General features: G+C 34.8%; 1 protein-coding gene and 1 pseudogene across 1 annotated transcript in view; one reads left to right on the top strand and one right to left on the bottom strand.

The window, feature by feature from the left end:
* SUPT3H (SPT3 homolog, SAGA and STAGA complex component) overlaps positions 1 to 22,143 on the top strand; it is a 541,480-nt gene that overhangs the window by 281,462 nt on the left and 237,875 nt on the right.
* LOC112133735 (pre-mRNA-splicing factor RBM22-like) lies at positions 2,167 to 7,089 on the bottom strand (annotated as a pseudogene).

Raw genomic sequence — 22,143 nt, 5'->3', positions numbered from 1 at the left:
GGAGTTTCGCTCTTGTTGCCCAGGCTGGAGTGCAATGGCACGATCTCGGCTCATCGCAACCTCCGCCTCCCGGGTTCAAGCGATTCTGCTGCCTCAGCCTCCCAAGTAGCTGGGATTACAGGCATGCGCCACCATGACCAGCTAATTTTGTATTTTTAGTAAAGATGGGGTTTCTCCATGTTGGTCAGGCTGGTCTCAAACTCCCGACCTCAGGTGATTTGTCCGCCTCGGCCTCCCAAAATGCTGGGATTACAGGCGTGAGCCACTGTGCCTGGCCAACTTTTTTACCTTTCATATATCAGTGAGAACGTGTGATATTTATCTTTCTGTGCCTGGCTTATTTCTCTTAACATAATGTCATTTAAGCTCATTTATGTTGCCACAAATGACAGAATTTCCTTCTTTTTTATGGTGAAATAGTATTTCATTGTGAATGTATACCACATTCTTGATATCCATTTATCTGTTGATGGACACTTCAGTTATTTCATGTCTTGGCTATTGTGAGTATTGCTGCAATAAACATGTGAGCACAGATATATCTTTGGCATACTGTTTTCCTTTGTATATGGACCCAGTAGTGGGATTGCTGGATCATATGGTAATTCTATTTTTAGTTTTTTATTGTTTTCCATAATGGTTGTACTAATTTACATTTCAATCAAAAGTGTATAAGATGTTCCCTTTCTCCTCCTCATTGCTAGCATTTGGTATTATTAATTATAACCTTGTTTTTGATAATAACCATTCTAATAAGGGTGAGGTGATTATTTCATTGTGTTTTCATTTGCATTTCCCTGATGATTAGTGACATTTAGAGTTTTTTCATGTACTGTGGGCTATTTGTGTGTCTTTTTTTTTTTTTTTTTTTTTTTTTTTTTTTTTTAAGTACAGGGTCTTGCTATGATGCCCAGACTGGTCTCAAACTCCTGGGTGCAAGCCATTTCCCCACTCAGCCTCATGAGTAGCTGGGATTACAGGTGTGTGTCACTGCACCCAACTGTGTCTTTTGAAAGATGTTGATTCAGCTCTTTTGCCTGTTTTTTTAATTGGATTTTTCATTTTATTGCTTTTAAGTTCCTTGGATATTAATCCCTTGTCCAAAGAAATTCAAACATTTTCTCCCATCTTGCAGGTTGTCTCTTAACTCTTGATTTTGTGTAGAAGATTTTTAGTTTAATATAATTCCATTTGTCTATTTTTGGTTTTGTTGCCTGTACTTTTGAGGTCCATTTCATAAAATATTTTCCCAGAACAATGTCCGAAGTGTTTTCCCCTATGCTTTCTTCTAGTAGCTTAAAGTTTTGGGTCTTAGATTTTAAGTCTTTAATTCATTTTGAGTTGATTTTTTGAGTATGGTGAGAGATAGGGGTCTAGTTTATTTTTCTGCATATAGACATCCAGGTTTTCCAGCACCGTTTATTGAAAAGACTCACCATTCTTGGGAATGTTCTTGTCTTTATTTCTTTGTTCTGATATGTGGGAATCCCTATGTGGCTAAGCCTTTAACTACACAATCTAAAATGATATGATAAATGATAAAATGGCCCTGAGGTGTTCTTTGCACATTGAAGTTAAATTTTTTTAGTTATCCTGAAAACAAAAGTGTAAATGAGGTCAGCATTTCGTTTTTAGATTGCCATTTACTGTTTTGAATGGTTTTCTGCTTTAATAAATTATTAGGTATTTTTTACTTTTTCATGTTTTATTCATTTATTTAGTACACTTATTTATTGACACTGGTATAGCTCTGGTTATAGTGATACAAAGATGAATAAGAGTTTACAGTTTTGTCAGGTACATAAACACATAGAAGCTAATTTTAAAACATTATGGTAAGTGATAATGCTGATATCCAGAGTGAGATGAGGGTTTTAAGAAGAGATAACTATCCTGGGCTGGAATTCTTCATGTATTTCTATATTCATGTCTCTGATAAAAGATAAATCTTTCATAGGATTCAACATGTATTTACTGAGTTGAATTGAGGAAAGTAAGCATCGGAATAGAGGTTATAAACTTGGCCCAAAATGTGACATAGAAACATGTTTTATTCCATTTGCAGTATGATTTTTTTTTTAAGGAAAACTCATTTATTCCAAGATTCAATGATACGGATTTTTAAGTGTTCTTTCTTCCATAGAGCCCCAGAGTGTTGATAGTGTGCTAGAGTTTCCTATGATTTCTGGCATGAGCTCCCATCCTCTGAGGGTCATGAGAAAGATAGTGGATTAATCCTGGAGTCGTCATGAAAGGAAGGGGTGGTCCCATTGAGGTGAATATGTGTGGCCTAAATCCTGGGGTTGGGGGTGTGGAAAACTAGGGGCTGGTGGCTGGGCAATGTTCACCACAGCTGGAGGACCATGTTGGGGCGGTCGAAGTAGCATGCATCTTCTGCTGCTGTAGGAGGAGGAAGAGCTCATGGCAGTGCTGGAATAGGCTGTAGCTGGATCCCAGAGTCTGTGATCTGTTCTTCTCTTTTTCTTTTCCTCTGGATGCTTGGGATCTTCCCCATTTTATGTTGAGTCTACAGCCATTGACAATCAACTTATCAAAGGACTTCTCAGCAGCCACTTCTGCAGCCTGCCCTGTGGAAACCTGGATGAAAGCACACTGCTCTCTCTGAACAACAGTAATCATCTGCATCTCTCCAAACTGGTAGTGATGATGTCTTAGATCTGTCTCAGAAATGGTATTACCCAGACTACCAACATATAGGGAGGATAACCTTGTCCTCTGATGGGTCCAGATGGAGCATGATTGAAGCCCACTTTAGATGCTTATCTGTTTCTGGATCATTGATTCCATAATATTCTGATTGGCAAGGGAATCATCTGGATCTGTAGGCTTCTCATGTCTGCATGGATGTTCCTCTCCTCTCTTATACTCTCCTTTCACCCAGGAGGAGCAAACATGGGGCTTACTCCTTTGGTAGGAGGGTGTGGTCCAAGCTGGACTGAGTAGCGTGTCTCTGGTCAGTGTGGCTTTTTCCCCAGCAGGCAAACTGGCCGTGTTCCATCAGAGCTAAAAATCCCTGTCTCTCATATTCTACATGTAGTACTCTTTTTTTGACATCTGACTTTGGCAGGTCACCTTCAGAAGACAGTTCTGCATTATTAACCTGGATGGGCAGACCGTGCTTTAGGTCTTAAGATTTAGGCCTAACAGACATGCTTCAATTTACTGCAGGGTTGGCACACTTCTGTCTTCTTGAAATGCATGTGGACCCCAGGGCACAAGCAAAACATTGAATGGCCTGGCACAAATTTTGCGTTCCTTCCTGCTTTTTTCTTTGGCTATTTAATATATATAGATTTCTGCAAGACATTCCTGGCACAGAACAGGAAAGTCCGCCCCCTCCCAGTTCTGCGTGTTGTAAGCTTGGGAACCCAGAGCTCACCATCTTTAGAGCATCTGGAGGCAGTGGTAGCTGTTGAGGTGGGAGAGAGGACCGCCACAATCCTATCAGACCCAGCCCCAAATTTCATGATTTTTCTGCAAGAATACTGAAATGGATGACCTTGCAGTCCAATTTTTTCATAAGTGTCTTTATCCAGTATGAAATTAATTTCCCTGTTAATGACAAGTCTTTCTAAGAAGGGAGTGAGTTTGGAGAGAAGAAGATACAAGGGCAGACTTTCAGTTTATAAAAACCCGTATGTCTTTTTGCACAGTATATGTATTTTTATCATTAGAGATAGAAGAAACATGAGTGTTGTTACTGTTTTGTAGAAGGACAGCAGTATTATCTTCATCAGTATTTGTATTTGCATAGCAGGAACCTTTGGGGACCCATTGTAGCTAGAGTCACCTGTAATTGTGACAGTGGATCTCTTTGAGATGTCAGTGGCATGACTTTGTGTGGCTACAGTTGAATTTCTCACAAATCAGCAAGTGGCTGGAAGCCTCTCACAGCCTGCATAGGACTGCCTTGTGCCGGCCCATCTTAAGCTAGGTGGGCTGCCCTCTTTCCTTATCACATCTCTTTCCTCTGCCTTTGCTTCTGTGGCAGCTCAAGAAATTGTGAGTCATCATCAATTCTCCTTCAGGGCATGGACTTCTCTCTCTAGAGTTTCTGGGAAGCCAGAAAACTCACAGCTGGGCTTGACACTTGTGTCCTGTAGCAAACTTCCTGACTAAAGCAGTGGCTTTCAAATTAGCATCGTCCATGAAACACCAGTATTCAAAAGAATATTCAGGGACACCTCATATTTGAGGAAGGGAAGAAGATGGGGCTCTGAGATCCCTACCCCAAATTCAACCAGAACAGTTCCTTTTTGATCATTTGTGTATTGTAGATTTCTGTCAGTCAAAAATTTTTGAAGTCCATCTTTTATCAGTGTTATCTTTTCATCATTTCACTATGTATAGGATAACAAGTTCCACAAGATTGCTGCCTGATATATATTATACTACACTCCCTTTGTCCTACAGCATTTTTTCAGTATCAGTTATGTCAGTCCTTTCAGCTCCTCAAAATTTTATTTTGGGACTATGGACTATTTCTAGCTATTATCTCCTGATAGATATATATCAAGATTGAATATAGCACCTCGAAGTAGGTGAAGCTGTGTTTTTGACAAGGCTTATTATGATATACTTTGATTCTTTAAAAAAAAAACCTCCCTTAGTCAATACAAATTTTTATTGAATATCAACTGTTGATATTTTGTTGAATATCAACTACCAATGATGATGGACATTTTTTAGATTATTTTGGCAGTAGGTACATATTGTTTCATTTGGGGAATACTACCGTAAGACTGGCAGTAAACTACATTTAGAAGTTTTTACTTGAATCATTTTTTTTTTGTCTCCTCTTTCTTTGACCTGTTGTTGCCATGTGGAATCTATATCCTCTCATCTAACGCGTAATTCTTATCCAGTGCTTCACTTGGGCCTGTGCTTCATTTTAAGTAATTTCACCTTCTTCCACTCTTTTCCACTTGTTAGGTTGTGGATAGCTTAGGCCTGAGTTGACTGTTCTTCCCTGAAGTTTATATACATGTAGATTATATAGTATGTTAAATAATGAAAATACATCATCTAAAATCTATATAAAGCTTTCAATTTTACTATTTCAAGAACAGATTAGAACAATAAAGTCATAGAATTTTAAAGTTGAATTACACTTGAGAAATTATTTAAACCAACTCTTATATAAGTTTGAACCAAATGAAATTGACATTTTACAGGCTATAAATGATTGAATATTGGTGATTTTATATGATTCAATGCAATATAAATTAGAAATTGTCACTAGAGAAAGATTTCAAACTCTTAGTTTCCTTATTTTGTTATGTTGCAATGTTAATATTTACTTTTTACTGTAGATATAAAGCATCATAAAGATTATATATAAATGAAGGATTTAATGAAATTCCTGGAACGTAGTGTCCCTTCTCTAGGTTACTAGTAACAGTAGTAATAGTTGCTATTGTTATTAATAATGGGGCTATTTAATGGCATGATTGAGATGAGAAATGGATTAGAAAATTTCCAAGAATTTCACATTTAGCAGAGAGATGCAAACTTTTTCATATCTTAAGCTTCCTTATTCCTCACTTACCAGGTTGAGTTAAATCACATTTGAAGTAAGTAGAGATTTGTGCCAACTGCAAATTATGTTTGAGTTGCTGTTATGGTGCTGTCAATATCTCTTTCAAGTTCAAAAAGTAATGATTTCAGATGGCTATATAGCTGCTTTCATTTCTCTGTTCATTCAAAGTTAAATATCAAAAGATTCACTAAATTTTATGCATAGAATCTAATTACCATTCCATTTAAAAATCATATTAGATTTTCACTATATGAATCTACCAGTCAGTAGTAAGCTGTTCAGTTGGTTACACTGGTTTTCACATCAGAACCAATTTCTCATGTTTAGCTAATTCTCCTTAAGTATGAAAAGTAATAACAAATTTATATGTGTGAAGAGTTATGGCTTAATCTCCCATCTGGATTAAAATGCACTGAATTCACCCCTCCCTCCTGTAATGCTTTTTAATTTCCCTTGTAGATGCAGTTCATGCAAAGCTCTGTTCTGTCCTCATCACCAGTTCTGTGAGGCTGTCACTTATGCCACCTCAGTAATGTTTTATGGGTATGTTTTAAAATAGTAATAAAGTTTCCTATGTAGAACTTCAATTATAAGGGTTATCAAAATAGGACAAACTAATATAATTTGTGATTGCATAAAATAAAGGAAGCAGAGGTACCATGGGGACCTAATGAATCATAGGATGGAAACAGTCTTCTTGCTAACTAAACATTCATACTTTGTACTAAGCCAGAGCGTGTATATGTAGTTCAGCAAACTGGAACACACTCTGTGTTTACATGAATGGAATATGAAGTAGTCCACAAATACCATCCGGGAAAAAATTCTCGGCCTTTCTGTCTGTTACTGTGGAGTAAATTAAGCACATGTTTAGAATAAACAGGCTAAAAACACATCTGCTTTGGGGAAAACATGCACGTATGGTCACATATGCGTACAGAGTGGTTCAAAATAGAATATTTTGTGTTGGTAAAATCTGATTACTTTTCTTCATTTTTACTTCTTATGAATAAGTATTATGGAAAATTTCCTGATTATTTCTGTATAGCACCACTTGTTTGTAATTGATCGCTCCTAATATCTTCTACTTAAATTTGTCTTATTTTCTCTCATATATTACTACCTAATGCATCAATAAATACAATTGTCTTTTTAAAAAAATAATAAGTAACTATTGACTGATACTTAGTTTTTAAAATGGGCATATTCTGAGTAGAATGCCTCTTATGCTACATTCTCCCCACCAATTGCCATGGATAGTTTGCTAAAGGCATGACACAGAGGATCAACTGGGAAGGAATTCCCAGTCCTTTCTCCCACTCTTAACATATTTTTTTCCTGCTGTAGTATATCCTACTAACCAATTCATTTTGAAAAGCAGTCTTTACTTCAGTGTCACAGAATTTCAGAGTATAAATTGTTTTTCACGTCCAGTAAATTACAAGTATTGTCTCATGTTACTTGGTTTTCTTAGCATAGATATAAAATAGCATCTTCTCACCTTTCCATTTGTGTTTCTTTTCTTGCATCAGGCTTTTCTCCTTAAAGGTTCTTCCTTTTTTTCTCCGCTGGTCTGCTAGACTCCTGTCCCCTGACTTAAGCTAAGTTCTAGCTACTTGTATCCTGTGCCATGCTTGGATTTTTAATCTGTGCTGAACGTTTTAGTTCAGGCTAAAATTTCTCATAAATGCTTAGGTTCCAAGTGTTTTAGATTTACCAGAGAGATGCAAACTTTTTATAAAACTCACTCTCCAGATTGAATTGCATGTCTTAATAGAGATAGGCAGAGATTTGTGCCATCTTGAAATTGTGTGACTGAGTCTATATTATGCTTTTGATAATATCCAATTTTAAATGAAGTTCAAAAACTGTCATGATTTCTGATGGCTATGTGGCTGCTTTCACTACTCTATTAAATATGTGTAGAATATAATTTGTTTTATGCACAGAATATAATTATCTAACCTTCCATTTGAAAATCATATTAGGTTTTTTTCTATGTGAATCTGCCTGACAACTAGTAAGCCATTCAGTCTGTTGAACTGTGCTTTCATATGTGAATCTATTCTCTGGATTATTTTTGAGATTATTCATAATCTTGAATTATAAAAAGTAATGAAGAATAAACATATCTGTGAAGAGTAACTGTTCAGTCTCCCATCTTGATTAGCATGCATCAAGTTCTCTCTCTCCCTCTTTCTTTGTTCTTACTTTTTGTGCTTTTTAATTTGGCAGATGTTTTCCAAGTATTCTATTCTCATTTATCAGTTTTTCTTTTCTCCTCTGTATCTGAACTAAGAGATTGTTTAAAACTTCCTCTTTCCAGTTCCTTTCCCAAGATCTTTGAATGTCTTTTCTTTATCCATAACTCTACATCTTCTTTCCCCATTGCTGCCATTACTCTTGATTAGTGTTAAGTTTCTGCAGAAAAGAAGAAAATAACAGTTAGTAAATATCTACTATGTGTGAGGCCGTCTTCTAAAGAGTTTGCTTATATTATTTTATTGTATATATAGGCCATTTTCCAGGTTTTAAATAAAAACATTTCTGTATAGCTTTTTAACTTATGAAATTTTAACCTAGCTTGACTTTATCCTATTTTTTATAAAAATATAATTAGCAACTTTTATTTATTTCTCAGATCTCAGTATTGTATATTTTTCTACACTTGAAGAACATACCTTTATTTTGTAAAATATGTATTTTTATCCCTTTAGATTCTGATATGAACTCTTCACATCCATTGTGATGTTTTATTAGGGGTGTTATTTTACTACATTGTGTTAGATGTTTTATTAGGGGTGTTATTTTACTACATTGTATTAGGGAACCGATTATTTATGCTGATAATTTCAATTCTAGTCTTTCTCACATCTCTGGGTGAATTTATAAATCACATTCTTAGTTTCCCAAGCATATATTAACTGTCCTTAGAGACTTCTCTAGTAAGTTGTTATGAAACTCTAAGTATATAGGTAATCTGAAATTCAAAAAGTATTTATATTTGAAGCACTAGAATAAAATTGACTTCAGTTTTTTTTTTTTGAGACAAAGTCTCACTGTTGTTCCCCAGGCTGGAGTGCAATGGTGCAATCTCAGCTCACTGGAACCTCCACCTCACAGGTTCAAGTAATTCTCCTGCCTTGGTCCCCCAAGTAGCTGGGATTACAGGTGCCTGCCACCACGCCCGGCTAGTTTTTGTATTTTTAGTAGAGGCAGGGTTTCACCATGTTGGCCAGGCTGGTCTAGAACTCCTAACCTCAGGTGATCCACCCGCCTCGGCCTCCCAAATGCTGGGATTACAGGCGTGAGCCACCGTACCCAGCCGACTTCAAATTTTTAAATCAAGTGGAAAGAGAAAGTCTATTAAATAAATGCGTCAATTAGAAAAGGCTTAAGAAAACATCTTCAGGATAGAACTTTGAAAATGATGTTTATCAGTAAAATTTTTACTGACTTTGCACTTCTAATTCAACTAATAATATGGCATTAAGTAATAAACATCAGCATAAATACTGTAAAAATCATGCTCAGTACCCAGAATGCATTTAATCTAAGAGTTTCTTTATGTGTTTTTTGGGTTTTTTTGCAGTAGAGTAGGAGGAAAATGGAATGGAAAGGGCCAAGGCAATTAATAAGGCAGATGCTGATAAGAAACAGCAAGAAGTTGTGACAGTGTAGAGCCAAGATAAAATAATTGCTAAAAACACAAATCCACACAATTATAGGTTATGTAGTTGGTTTATAAGTAAAATATATAATGTAAAGTATGTTCTAGAAAATATATATTAAAATATCAAAAGTCTCCTAACTTTTTGGTTTCAGAGAACATCACTCTGTTGTATTTAGCCCAGTATGCTTATTGATATTTGTAACCATACAAAATATAAAATTTATATTTTATTTATGTAAAATGACCAAAAACTTTATATGACCAAAAACTTTTTCTCCCCAAAACTGTATATAAAGATTCCATAATTTAGCAAATATCCTTAAGGAATTAAGGGAAAAATGTTTTTAAAACTTTCTATGTTTCTATCTATAGTTTGACAGAGTGGCATCACTTATAAGAAACATTTCATTAAATACTTCCAGTAAACCTAGAGAGTTAGAAGATACTCTCTTCACTTTATAGGTTTAGAAACTGAAGAACAGAAAGATTAAGCAACTTGCCCACAGTCACACAGCTTATAAGTAGTAGATAGGGAATTCAAACCGTTTCTTCTCTAGAGACTTTGGGGATTCCTTAGTATAGAAAATATGCTGTTTTTTTTAATGGGTACTTATCAGACTGAATTTACTATATGTCTGTAAGGTCCCTTCTAATTCTGAGTATTCTGTGGCTCTCTGCAGTAAAAAGAATACTGTTTTCAGAGTAGTATTTACATTTTGCAAATAGTTAGTGAGGAGTGGTTGAAAAAGAAGTAACTGAAAAAGAGAAGTGCCAGGAAAGGTAAGCACAATCTTCTTTTGGTGTGGAAAATACAAATTCAGTTTCATGTCTGTGATAAATATTTATCATATTTGAAGTTTGGAAAGAGAAAGTATAGCATTCTTTAACATGAGAAATGGTTTTAATAGCCAACAAAACATAATGTAGGCATAAGTTATAATTTCATAACATTAAAATAGAAATCATTTGATAGACCACTGGACAAACGTAATTCAATATATAAGAAGGAATTTAAACATACTTGAAAAGGATATTTAAAATATTGTGAACTTTTCCAGAAATCAACCATATTATTGCTTGCTTTGGTAATAAGCTTTAAGAAGAAAAGTTTTAGTAGAATCTTTTTCCTTGAGCACTGAAGTTTCTCTTTGTAGACTGTTTTTATTAAGAAGATCACTAGACTTGATGTAAGATTTGATGATAATACAAGAAGTAAAATAACTGTATTCCTAATAAAATGTTTATGGTTCACATATAGTTAAAAGAATAATAATTTTTTCACTAGTTAACTTTTACTCCCATCATAAAAGTCTCAGCTTTATCCTTTTCAATTATTTTGTCTATGGCAGGCTTTACAAATCAAATATTGCCTTTTTTTCTAAATATGCAAGCATTTGATTTCACTGATAAGAATAAGGTTTCAATGAGTGCATTATATTTAGTAGAAACTCAATATTTTTTAATTCGTTTTTTCACTAAAAGCAAAAGTATTAACTCTTTTTCTAAATAACTTCGGTATTTTCTATCATGGTGGATAAAAAAGTCCCTGCATTTTCATAAAAATCAGAGATCAGGTGGTGATATTTTCAAATGTCTCTTTTGTGAGAATAAAGAAAATACTGGAATTCAGTTTCCCATTTCTAACATATCTAATTGATTTGTTCTCTTTTTATGCTAGTCAGGAAATGAAAGTTTTTTATAAGACAAGAAGGAAGTTATTTATCTATGTCAGTATTAAAGACCTAATGGCTGTTCTCCAAAAGAGAGAATGGTAATTAATAAATTATCCTTTTATTTACACTGAGTTTCAAAACCAATTGCTTCTTTGTTTTCAGTAAGTATAATATTTTTGTGTGAACAATAAGCTACATAGTAATGATTAATAGCTAACCCTGTTTGGATTTGAGAATGGATGTGAATGATGTTGTCAGGAATGGAATGCCTATTTTAAAATGTCAGCGATATTGCAGAGCTTTTGCATTTTATGCCAAGAACCAAATTCAGCTATTGGTTGATACGATATCACCTCTGATCAAGCCATATGGGTTTCCAGTTGTAGTATGAGCAATGTTTCTTAATTGCATAATGGAGAAAGGTGATGAAAAAGACACTTGGGACCAGATTTTCAAGGTCATTGAATTTCAAACTGAGTAATTTGTATGTAACTCTGTAGACAGCTGGGGACAATTAAAAATTTTAGAGAGTGGCGTAGTAAGTGAAGTGGGTAGAATAACCTGGCTATTTTATATCGAACTGTGAAAGACTCAAGATGCTGCTTCTGGAGAGGTCAGTTATAAGGAGGATATTGCAGTATTTAGGCAAAAGATGTTGCTAGCTCTAAGTTGCACGTTACAGATTCTGAACTAACACATCCTAGTTTGAAAAAAAAATGTAGAGCTGCAATATGCAAGATTTCATGGGTTCAGGAATTCAGGGCCAGAAAGGTTCAATAAAAGATAAGGGAGAGCAAGTCAGAGATTATTTCCTAAGCAATTGGGAGAATGACAGATTTGTGAATTGAAATAGGTCAGAAAGCACAGATTTGGGGGAGAAATGATGGTTTTAGACATGAATTTGAAGCTCTGATGAGAGACGCAGAAGAAGAAGGGTTTTAGAATAAGGTGAATGGCATTTCAGGAAGATACTGTGTTTGCCTACAAAGAGGCCTGGTCACAAGTGAAATGGGTGACACCACCCGAGAGGATACCCAGGAATCCTGGGAAGAGAAGAATTGAGTCCTGATTGTAAAAGGGAAGAACATCATTGAAATAAGAAATGTAACATATAGATTGAAATTTAATTTTATTAGAATGATACAAAACTGCTGTTTTTGGAATTCTTATAATGCTTTGAAATGAATGGGATGTTTTTAAAAACCTATATATTTTTACTTTTGTTTTAAGGTGGACTAAAGGAAAATGTTATAGGCTACTCTTGGCAAGCATTTTGCCATAAAATTTTCTGATATGGATAAACAAAAAGCCAAATTGTGTATACTTGCTACTGTATTTTCCATTCATATGATATTTTGAAGTCCATATCTCAATGTACTGAATGCTACTTTCCTTCAGATGAATACATCTTATTCTGGTAAAGAAAGATATCAAATTTACAAAGTTAGTGTAATTGTTATATATTCTTTTGTTTTAGCTTCAACTACTTATGCTTACTACCTGTAAACAATAGTTCAGTATGGGTATAAATTAAATTCCGTATCACAGAGAATAAATGAATTTAAAATCATATAACAATCAAATCTACCATGACAGCTGTCAGTATTGATCTGAGTGAGAAACTGATAGAAATACTGAGTTGTTAGTACATTTATATGTACTAACTTGGTATATTCTCATTTGGTAATCACTGTTCTAGATGTGACTCCCCTGATCCCTGATTACTTTTGCAAAACCCACAGGGTTTGTGAGCCATGAGTTGGTAAATGCTTGTAGACTGGAATGTTTTTGGAGACAAACATTGCTGGATTTGAATCTTGGCTTCATAACTTGCCAGTTATACAGTCTTGAGCATATTCCTTAATCCAAGTCCTCATTTAGTCATCTCTTGGAATTTACCTACATCATAGGCATTATATAAGATAATGTATGTAAATGACCTAACACTGGTCCACATTATTTGCCAATGGGAACAGGATTAATGGCAGCCAAAAAATTTTTTGACATTTGGAGTAACAGAGTGTCAAAGGCAAAGACACTAAGAGACAGAAAGAGAGCTTGAAGATTCGTAGCATGCAGTATTTCTGAGGCCACTCTTCTGCTTTAGCGTGTCATGCCGTATACAGTTTTGTCACTATTTCTGCTACCTCTACTTTTTATTGCCAATATTCTTAGATACCTTAACGTTCTTAAAAACCAGTTTAGATGATTTATTATACATGAGTTTCCTTGTTCCTCCCTTGTCAGTTCCCGTCTGATTTTATGTCCCTGAGAAGAAACCTGCAGACACAGAATGATCTAAATTTAATTCATTTCAATCCTGGAGACTTAGGAAGCTTTTCCATTAATTTTATGCCTTCTCGTTTTATCTCTATAATTGGAATAGAACTTAACTATCATTGAAGTAAGAAACAGCATTGACTAAAAGCACTTATTTTTATCCAGCAAATCCTTGAATATTCTCCTAAATGATCTTTGCGTCCTAAGATATTGTATTTTAGTGGCGACTTCTATGTTTAGTTTTGTTCCTTTTTCAAACTTGATGGTTTTCAGGATATTGTATGAAGAAGTTTCCCAACATTCTTGACAAATACATGATTTCATAAGTACATAGTAATGTGGAGTTTGAGGGAGGTGAAACAGAGAAATGGATAAATAGGTAGATGAAACAGAGAGCTCAAGCCCCCAAACTTGACCAGTGTGCTAAAATGAGTATAGATTTCTTAAATTATTATTAGATGTAAATTAAGTAATACTATGAATGTGTTTGTAAATTGTTTGTAAAGTGCCTCTTCATAAAACTAGGGGTACTGTTTTGATGTTGACATTTCCTTTTATTATTATTGCTAATAATAATCTTTTTAAAACTTGTGTTTTAAAAGCATTTACTCTCAAAAGTCTATAGAGAAAACTCTTTATCTGAAATATTGGTAAAGTCATTAGATGATATTTTTAGTATAAATGTTAGCATTTATACTTCAGAAAAATTCTAGGTACTAAAATTTTAAGAGAAGCAATTGTACTTCTCAAGTTCGTGTGCCTTTTTCTTGTGAATTGACCCTTTAAACATCTGAACTTTTAATAACTTGAAATTTATGTGGGAAACTTCTGTTTAGGGAAAAGCTTTAAATTCAGTATCATTTATTAATCATCCAGCATTATTATTTTGAAAAATAACCAACGAAAATAATGCAGTATAGTAGTTCTACACTTTAACACTTCAAAATATGTATTCCTAAAAGTAGAATTTTCTTCAAAATATATATTCTTAAAAGTAAAAATTTGCTATGCTTTATGTAGCCAAAGTTACAAAAGACTTGTAACTTCTAATAATTAGCTTAATCTGATTTTAAACTCTTGATGGTTTTGGAACAGGAATTTTTGTTTGAAAGAAAGATTGGCTTGTTAACCGAATTATGTAATTATAAGTAAATGTGGTCACAGCTGCTTTTGATTTTATTGTTATACACCTGATTGGAAACAACAGGTTTTTAAAAATATTTTTCCGTTTCTTACACTGACACCTAGTGTTCACTATTACTGATATCTTAAATATTAAATTTTATTTATTAATAATTATGGAAATAGATTTACATTCAACATATTTTAGCCGTGTACCTATTCACAGATAAATAACTCTCATTTTCAATACCAGTGATGCACAGTTTTTCTGGTTACTCATGTGACATCATTATGAACCAATTGCTGAGGCCATTTTGAATGCAGCAAAACTCTAAGAAGCCTAGAGTTTTAAAGATGGAAGAATTGCTGGGGGGAGTTTTTAAAACCAAGATTCTTAAAATCCCAGTGCTTTGTTATGTACATAAGTACTTCAAGCCATGTGTCCAAGTGGCTGATTTAGTTTATGAATGCTTAGTCTCTGTGTCATAGAACAAAATCATATTTAGTCATGCAAGCATTAAATTTAAAATTCTTGGTTGACCAGGCGTGGAGCATGATGGAGTTATTTCTAATTTTCGAAAAGGGAGACTTGGTGATATTATATGTTTACCATTTCCTATGAGTTCCTAAGGATGATTTTAATCTCCCAGTTTTCCTAGTAATCAAGTTTAAAGTTGTAGATTAATATCCGATTTTTACACAATTAGGTGAAACCGTATATATAATTCGCAGAAAATTTATTTGTGCAGTAAGCATTTGGTACGTCAGAAATATAGTTGGCCAATACAGATAATGAAATTTGTTCATTTTATTTTTTGTATCTCTCATTAAAATGGGGAATGATATTATTAATAGGATGAAAATTTTTAGCTAAGATTGAGCATTTAATTTATGCTTAACTTTACAAAGTCAGTGACAGAAACTGAGTTTCAAGTAATTTCTAATAGAACTCCTGCAACCTTCAGTGTTTGACTTTCCAAATGTAATTTTCAGAGAAGTATGTTTCTCATACCTAAAGATCAAACATTTTAAATATAGGAGGATCATAATTGAGTTGTTTTAAATAATAGTTATGATGCTTTTAATATACTTGTGTTTTTTATTTCTACCTAATAAGCTGTTGTTTTATAATTCATATAATACCTTTTCCCCAGACAAGCAAAAATTATCATTCTTCTTTTGATCCATTCATCAACTATTTATTAATCATCCAGTATTCGATTGAATCTCATTCAAGAGATAAAGTGCCAAATGAAGTTGTCATTCATGTTGTCTTAATTAACAGAAAAGATAAGTATATAGAAATGTGGAAAACATATACAAGCAAGAGATAAGTAGAAAGGAATTTTGATTACAATGTTAAATACTTTCTGCTACATTTCTCATATAATCAGGTTTTTGGGTGGATTTCCATAATTTCTGAATATTTTTTTCCAGAATCATCAAATTCATTCTAGAATTAACCAAGTTCTTAGAAATGAGGTACTAAATATGTTCAGTTATATCTCTAGAACAGGTGACACAAAAGGTCTGAAAAGAACTTTGTCAGATGTAAAAAAGGAGAAACAAAACAGGTAGTATGGAGTATGTAGTTTTTCCTTGGCTTTAAATGGGTTGAAACTTATCATTTGAGAATGTCACACACATTTATGTTGAATAAAAATTCCAGCAATAGCAAAAATGTATGTAAATACTTTGTTTCTGGGTGCATAGAGATGCTTCAGAATATTTAATTAAATATTTAAATCTGTGTTGGGAGACAGGACAGAAAAAATTTCAAATCACATTTTTCTCCTGTAACTTAGTGCAAATGTATAGATGTTTGCACTTTCTTTTTTACATTTTTATTTATTTTTAATTAATTTTTTTTAAATTTCAACTTTTATTTCAGATTAAGGGATTTGTGTGCTGGTTTGTTACATGGGTATATTGAGTGACACTGAGGTTTGGGATATGAAGGATCCCATCGCCCAGGGAGTGAGCATAGGACCCAACAGGTAGTTTTAAACCCTTGGCCCCCTCCCTCCCTCTCACCTCCTATAGTTCCCCGTGTCTGTTGTTCCCATCTTTACATCATTTGTACCCAGTGTTTAGCTCCCACTAACAGGTGAAAACATGCAGTATTTGGCTTTCTGTTCCTGCATTAACTCACTTAGGATAATGGCCTCCAGCTATATCCATGTTTCTGCAAAGGACATGATTTCATTCTTTTTTATGGCTGCATAGGATTTCGTGGTGTGTATGTAACACACTTGCTTTATCCAATATACTGTTGATGGACACCTAGACTGATTCCATGTCTTTGCTATTGTGAATAGGGCTGTGATGAACATGAGTGCCTGTGTGGTTTTGGTTGAATGATTTATTTTCCTTTGAGTGTATACACATTAATAGGATCCTGGGTCAGATGGTACTTCTGTTTTAAGTTCTTTGTGAAATCTTCAAACTGCTTTCCACAGTGGTTGAACTACTTTACATTCCTACCAGCAGTGTATGAAAGTTTCTTTTTCTTTGCAGCCTCGCCAACATGTTATTTTGATTGGTATGAGGTGGTACCTCATTGTGGTTTTGATTTGTATCTCTCTGATGATGAATGATATGGAAATTTTTTTCGTATGTTGTTGGTAGCTTGTATGTTTTCTTTTCAGAAGTGTCTGTTCATGTCCTTTGCCCACTTTTTAATGGGATCATTTGTTTCTTGCTTGTTGAATTAAGTTCCTTATAGATTCTAGACATAGACCTTTGTCGCATGGATTATTTGTGAATGTTTTCTCCCATTCTGCAAGTTTTCTAATGTACTCTGTCAATAGTTTCTTTTGCTGTGCAGAAGCTCTTTGATTTAATTAGGTCTCACTTGTCAATTTTTTTGTGTTGCGCTTGCTTTTGAGGATTTAGTCATGAATTATTTGCCAAGGTCAATGTCCAAAGTGGTGTTTCATGGTTATTCTTCTAGGATTCTTACAGTTTGAGGTCTTACATTTAAATCTTTAATCTATCTTGAGTTAATTTCTGTATATGGTGAAAGGTAGGAGTCCAGTGTCATTCTTCTGCATGGTGCTGGGATAACTGGCTAGCTAGCTAAATGCATCCAACGAAGGTCTATAGTTAGCCAGTTATCCCAGCACCATTTATTGAATATGGAATCCTTTCTCCATTGCTTAGTTTTGTCAACTTTGTCAAAGATCAGATGGTTGTTGATGTGTGGCTTTATTTCTGGCTTATCTATTCTGTTTCATTAGTCTACGTATCTGTTTTTATACTAGATCTATGGTGTTTTGTTTTGTTTTTTTACTGTACCCCTATGAAGTCAGGTATATGATGCCTCTGAGTATTCATTTTACTTAGGATTGCTCTGGGTATTCAAGCTTTTTATTGGTTCTGTAAGTATTTTAGAAGAGTTTTTTCTAATTGAGGTAAAAACAATGTTAGTAATTTGATAGGAATAACATTGAATCTGTACCCTGCTTTAAGCCATGTGGCCTTTTTAAAGATAGTGATTCTTGGCCAGGCGCAGTGGCTCATGCCTGCAATCCCAGCACTTTGGGAGGCTGAGGCGGGTGGATTACGAGGTCAGGAGTTCAAGACCAGCCTGGCCAACATGGTGAAACCCTGTCTCTATTAAAAATACAAAAATTAGCAGGGTGTGGTGGCGGGTGCCTATAATCCCAGCTACTCAGGAGGCTGAGGTAAGAGAATCGCTTGAACCTGGGAGGCAGAGGTTGCATTGAGCCGAGATAACGCCACTGCACTCCGACCTGGGCTACAGAGTGACACTCCGTCTCAAAAAAATAAAAATAAAAAATAATAATAATAATAGTAATAATAATGATTTTTTAATATCTATGAACATGGAACGTTTTTCCATTTGTGTCATTCTGTGATTTCTTACAGCAGGGTTTTATAGTTCTCCTTGTAGATCTTTCACCTCCTTTGTTAGATGTATTCCTAGATATTTGTGTGTCCATGACTATTGTAAATGGGATTGTGTTCTTGATTTGGCTCTCAGCTAAAATGTTATAAATGTGTGGAAGTGCTACTGATTTTTGTATGTTGATTTTATATCCTGAAACTTTACTAAAGTCGTTTATCATTTCTAGGAGCCTTCTGGTCAAGTCTTTAGGGTTTTCTAGGTGTCGAATCCTATTGTCTCTGAAGAGAGATAATTTGACTTACTATTTTCCTATTTGGGTGCCTTTTATTTCTCCTGCCTGATTGCTCTGGTTAGGACTTCCAGTACTATGCTGAGTAGGAGCGGTCAAAGTGAGCATCCATACTTTGTTCCTATTCTTAAGGAGAATGCTTTCAAGCTTTTGCCTTTTTACTGTGATGTTGGTCGTATGATATGATAGTATGTCCTTTGATGCCTAGTTTCTTGAGGGCTTTTATCGTGAAAGAATGTTGGATTTTACTGAGAGCTCTTTCTGTGTCTGTTGAGATACTCATATGGTTTTTGTTTTTAATTCTGTTTATGTAGTGAATTACATTTATTGACTTATATATGTTGAACAAACCTTGCATCTCAGGAATAAAGCCTAATTGATCGTGGTCGGTTAACTTTTTGATGTGCTGCTGGACTTCGTTTGCTAGTATTTTGTTAATGATTTTTGTGTCTACAATTGTCAGAGATATTGGCCTGAAGTTTTCTTTTTGTTGTTGTTGTGTCTTTGCCAGCTTTTGGCATCAGAGTGATGCTAGTTTCATAGAATGAGTTAGGGAGGAGTCCCTCTTCCTCATTTTTTTGGAATAGTTTCAGTAGAATTGATATCAACTCTTTGTATGTCTGGTAGAGTTCAGCTGTTAATCTGTGTGGTCTGGGGCTTTTTCTGGTTGGTAGGCTTTTCATTACTGATTTAATTCTGGAACTCAGTATTGGTCTGTTCAGAGTTTCAATTTCTTCCTGATTTAATATTGGGAGGTTATGTCTTTCCAGGAATTTATCCATTTCCTCTAGATTTTCTAGTTTGTATAAAATGCATAGATGTGGCACTTTCTTTATTTGCAAGTTGATTGGCTTTATTTAAATTGCGTATTTTATTTAGAAGCCCAAATAAAATAAAACTAATGCATCACATTTTCATGTAACTGAGTGAAAGTTCACTTGATTTTTTTCCCCTATTTTTTCCAGGCTCAAAAATTGGCTGAAATTGCTGGGCAGGCAGTTCTTTTAGAATTGTTTCTGCGTCAATATTTTATCAGGCCCAAGAGTAAAATATTCTGCAACTACTGCAGTTTTTTTTATTGCCACTCTTAAGGTAGAACCCTGTTAAAATGGTGTATAAGTATGTGGATTCAGATATGATAGAAAATCCTGTTTCCACAATTATAGTGTATATGTAAGACGTGGAGTTAGATTGGATGGTGATTTCTAGCCACAGAGGAGCTCTATCATTCATTCACTCATCAAAGACTTATTGATAAATGTGGCAACCATTGTTTTAGGTACTGGGGATATAATGGTATATACAAGAAAGTCTCTGCTCTAATGGAGCTTATATTTTGGTATGCAAGAAAGACAATAAGTAAATAAATAAATAGTATCACATAGTGTTAACTACTATGAAGGAAATAATCCAGGACAAGGACTGGGAGTAATAATGTTAGATTACCTCAGAGAAGATTATATATGAGCAAAGAATTAAATAATGTGAAGGAGAATACCATATATTAACAGGGAGTATAAAGGTACTGAGTTTGGAATGTACTCCAGAAACAGTGAGAAATATCAGTATGTCTGGAGTGAAGTGAGTTAAGGATCAAATGGGACGAGCTGAAATGTAAAAGTTAGATAGGGACCAGATTATGTAGGCATTGTTTTTCTCTCTCTCTGTCAATTTCACTCTCTTTGGCTTTGTTCAGGAGAGAAGGTTTTATTTATTTATTCATTTAATTTCTTAATTTTTAATTTTTGTGGATGCATAGTTGTATATATATATGTATGTATATGGGATATATGAGATATTCTGATACAGGCATAAAATGGATAGTAATTTTATCAGGGTAAATGAGGCATCCATCACCTCAAGCATTTGTGCTTTCTATTGCAATCCAGTTATACTCTTAGTTATTTTTACATCTATAGTTAAATTATTATTGATTATAGTCACTGTTCTGCTGTCACATACTAGACCTTATTTATTCTTTCCGGTTTTTGTACCCATTAACCATCCCCACTTTACCTCCACTTCTTCATTTCCCTTCTCAGCCTCTGGTAACCATCTGTCTACTCTCTATGTCCATGAGTTCAATTGTTTTAATTTTTAGCCTCCATAAATAAGTGAGAACAAGTGAAGTCGGTTTTTGTGTGCCTGGCTTATTTCACTTAATGACCTCCGGTTCCGTCTATGTTGTTGCAAATAACAGAATCTCTTTTTTTAATGGCTGAATAGTACTTCATTGCATTTATGCCACATTTTCTTTATTCATTCTTCTGTTGATGGACACTTATGTTGCTTCCAAATCTTTACTCTTGTGACTAGTAAACATGAGAATGCAGATATCTTTTCAATATATTGATTTCCTTTTTTCTGGGATATACCTGGCAGAGGTATATCTGGATCATATGGTAGCTCTGTTTTTAGATTTTTGAGGAACCTCCAAACTGTTCTACATAGTGGTTGTACTAATTTACATTCGAACCAACATGTATGAGAGTTCCCTTTTCTCCACATCCTCACCAATATTTGTTATTGCCTTTTGGATAAAAGCCATTTTAACTGGGGTGAGATACTACCTTATTTCAGTTTTGATTTGCATTTCTCCAATGATCAGTTGTAAAGCACTTTTTCATATACATGTGTATTGTTTGTCTTCTTTTGAGGAATGTGTCTTCAGATCTTTTGCCCATGTTTTAATCAGATTATTAGATTTTTTCCTATTGAATTGTTTGAGCTCCTTATATATTCTGGTTATTGAACCCTTGTGAGATGGATAGTTTACAAATATTTTCTCCCATTTTGTGGGTTGTCTCTTACTTTGTTGATTGTTTCCTTTGCCGTGCAGAAGCTTTGCAATTTGATGTAATCTCATTTGTTCATTTTTACTTTGATTGCCTATGCTTGTGGGGTAATACTCAAGAAATCTTTGTCCAGTCCAATGTCCTATAGAGTATTCCTAGTGAGTTCTTTGAATAGTTTTATAGTTTGAGGTCTTAGATTTAAGTCTTTAATCCATTTTGACTTGACTTCTGTATATAGCAAGAGATGTGGGTCTAGTTTCATTCTTCTGCATATGGATATCCAGTTTTCCCAGAACTGTTTATTGAAGAGACTGTCCTTTGCCCAATGTATGTTCTTGGCATCTTTCTCGAAAATGAGTTCACTGTAGATGTATGCATTTGTTCTGGGTTCTCTTTTCTGTTCCACTGTTCTGTGTATCTGTTTTGATGCCAACACCATACAGTTTTGGTTACTATAGCCCAGTAATATTATTTGAAGTGAGGTAACATGGTTCTTCTAGGTTTTTTTCCTTCCTTCTTTTTTTTCTTCCTCCTTCCTCCTCCTTTCCCCTTCTTCTTCCTCCTTTTCCCCCTTCTTCTTCCTCCTCTTCCCCCTTCTTCTTCCTCCTCTTCCCCCTCCTCTTCCCCCCTCTTCTTCCTCCTCCTCCCCACTTCTTCCTCCTCCCCACTTCTTCCTTCTTCCACTTCTCCTCCTCCTCCTCCTCTTCTTTTTTCTTCTTTCTTTTTCTTCCTTTTTCTCAGTGTGGTTTGGCTATTCTGGGTCTTTTGTGGAGTCTCACTCTGGCACCCAGGCTGGAGTGTGGTAGCATGATCTCGGCTCACTGCAACCTCCGCCTCCCAGGTTCAAGCGATTCTCCTGCCTCAGCCTCCCAAGTAGCTG

The sequence above is a fragment of the Pongo abelii genome, chromosome 5, assembly GCF_028885655.2.
Source record: "Pongo abelii isolate AG06213 chromosome 5, NHGRI_mPonAbe1-v2.0_pri, whole genome shotgun sequence".
NCBI lineage: Eukaryota > Metazoa > Chordata > Mammalia > Primates > Hominidae > Pongo > Pongo abelii.
This window is presented reverse-complemented; position numbering and strand designations above follow the sequence as displayed.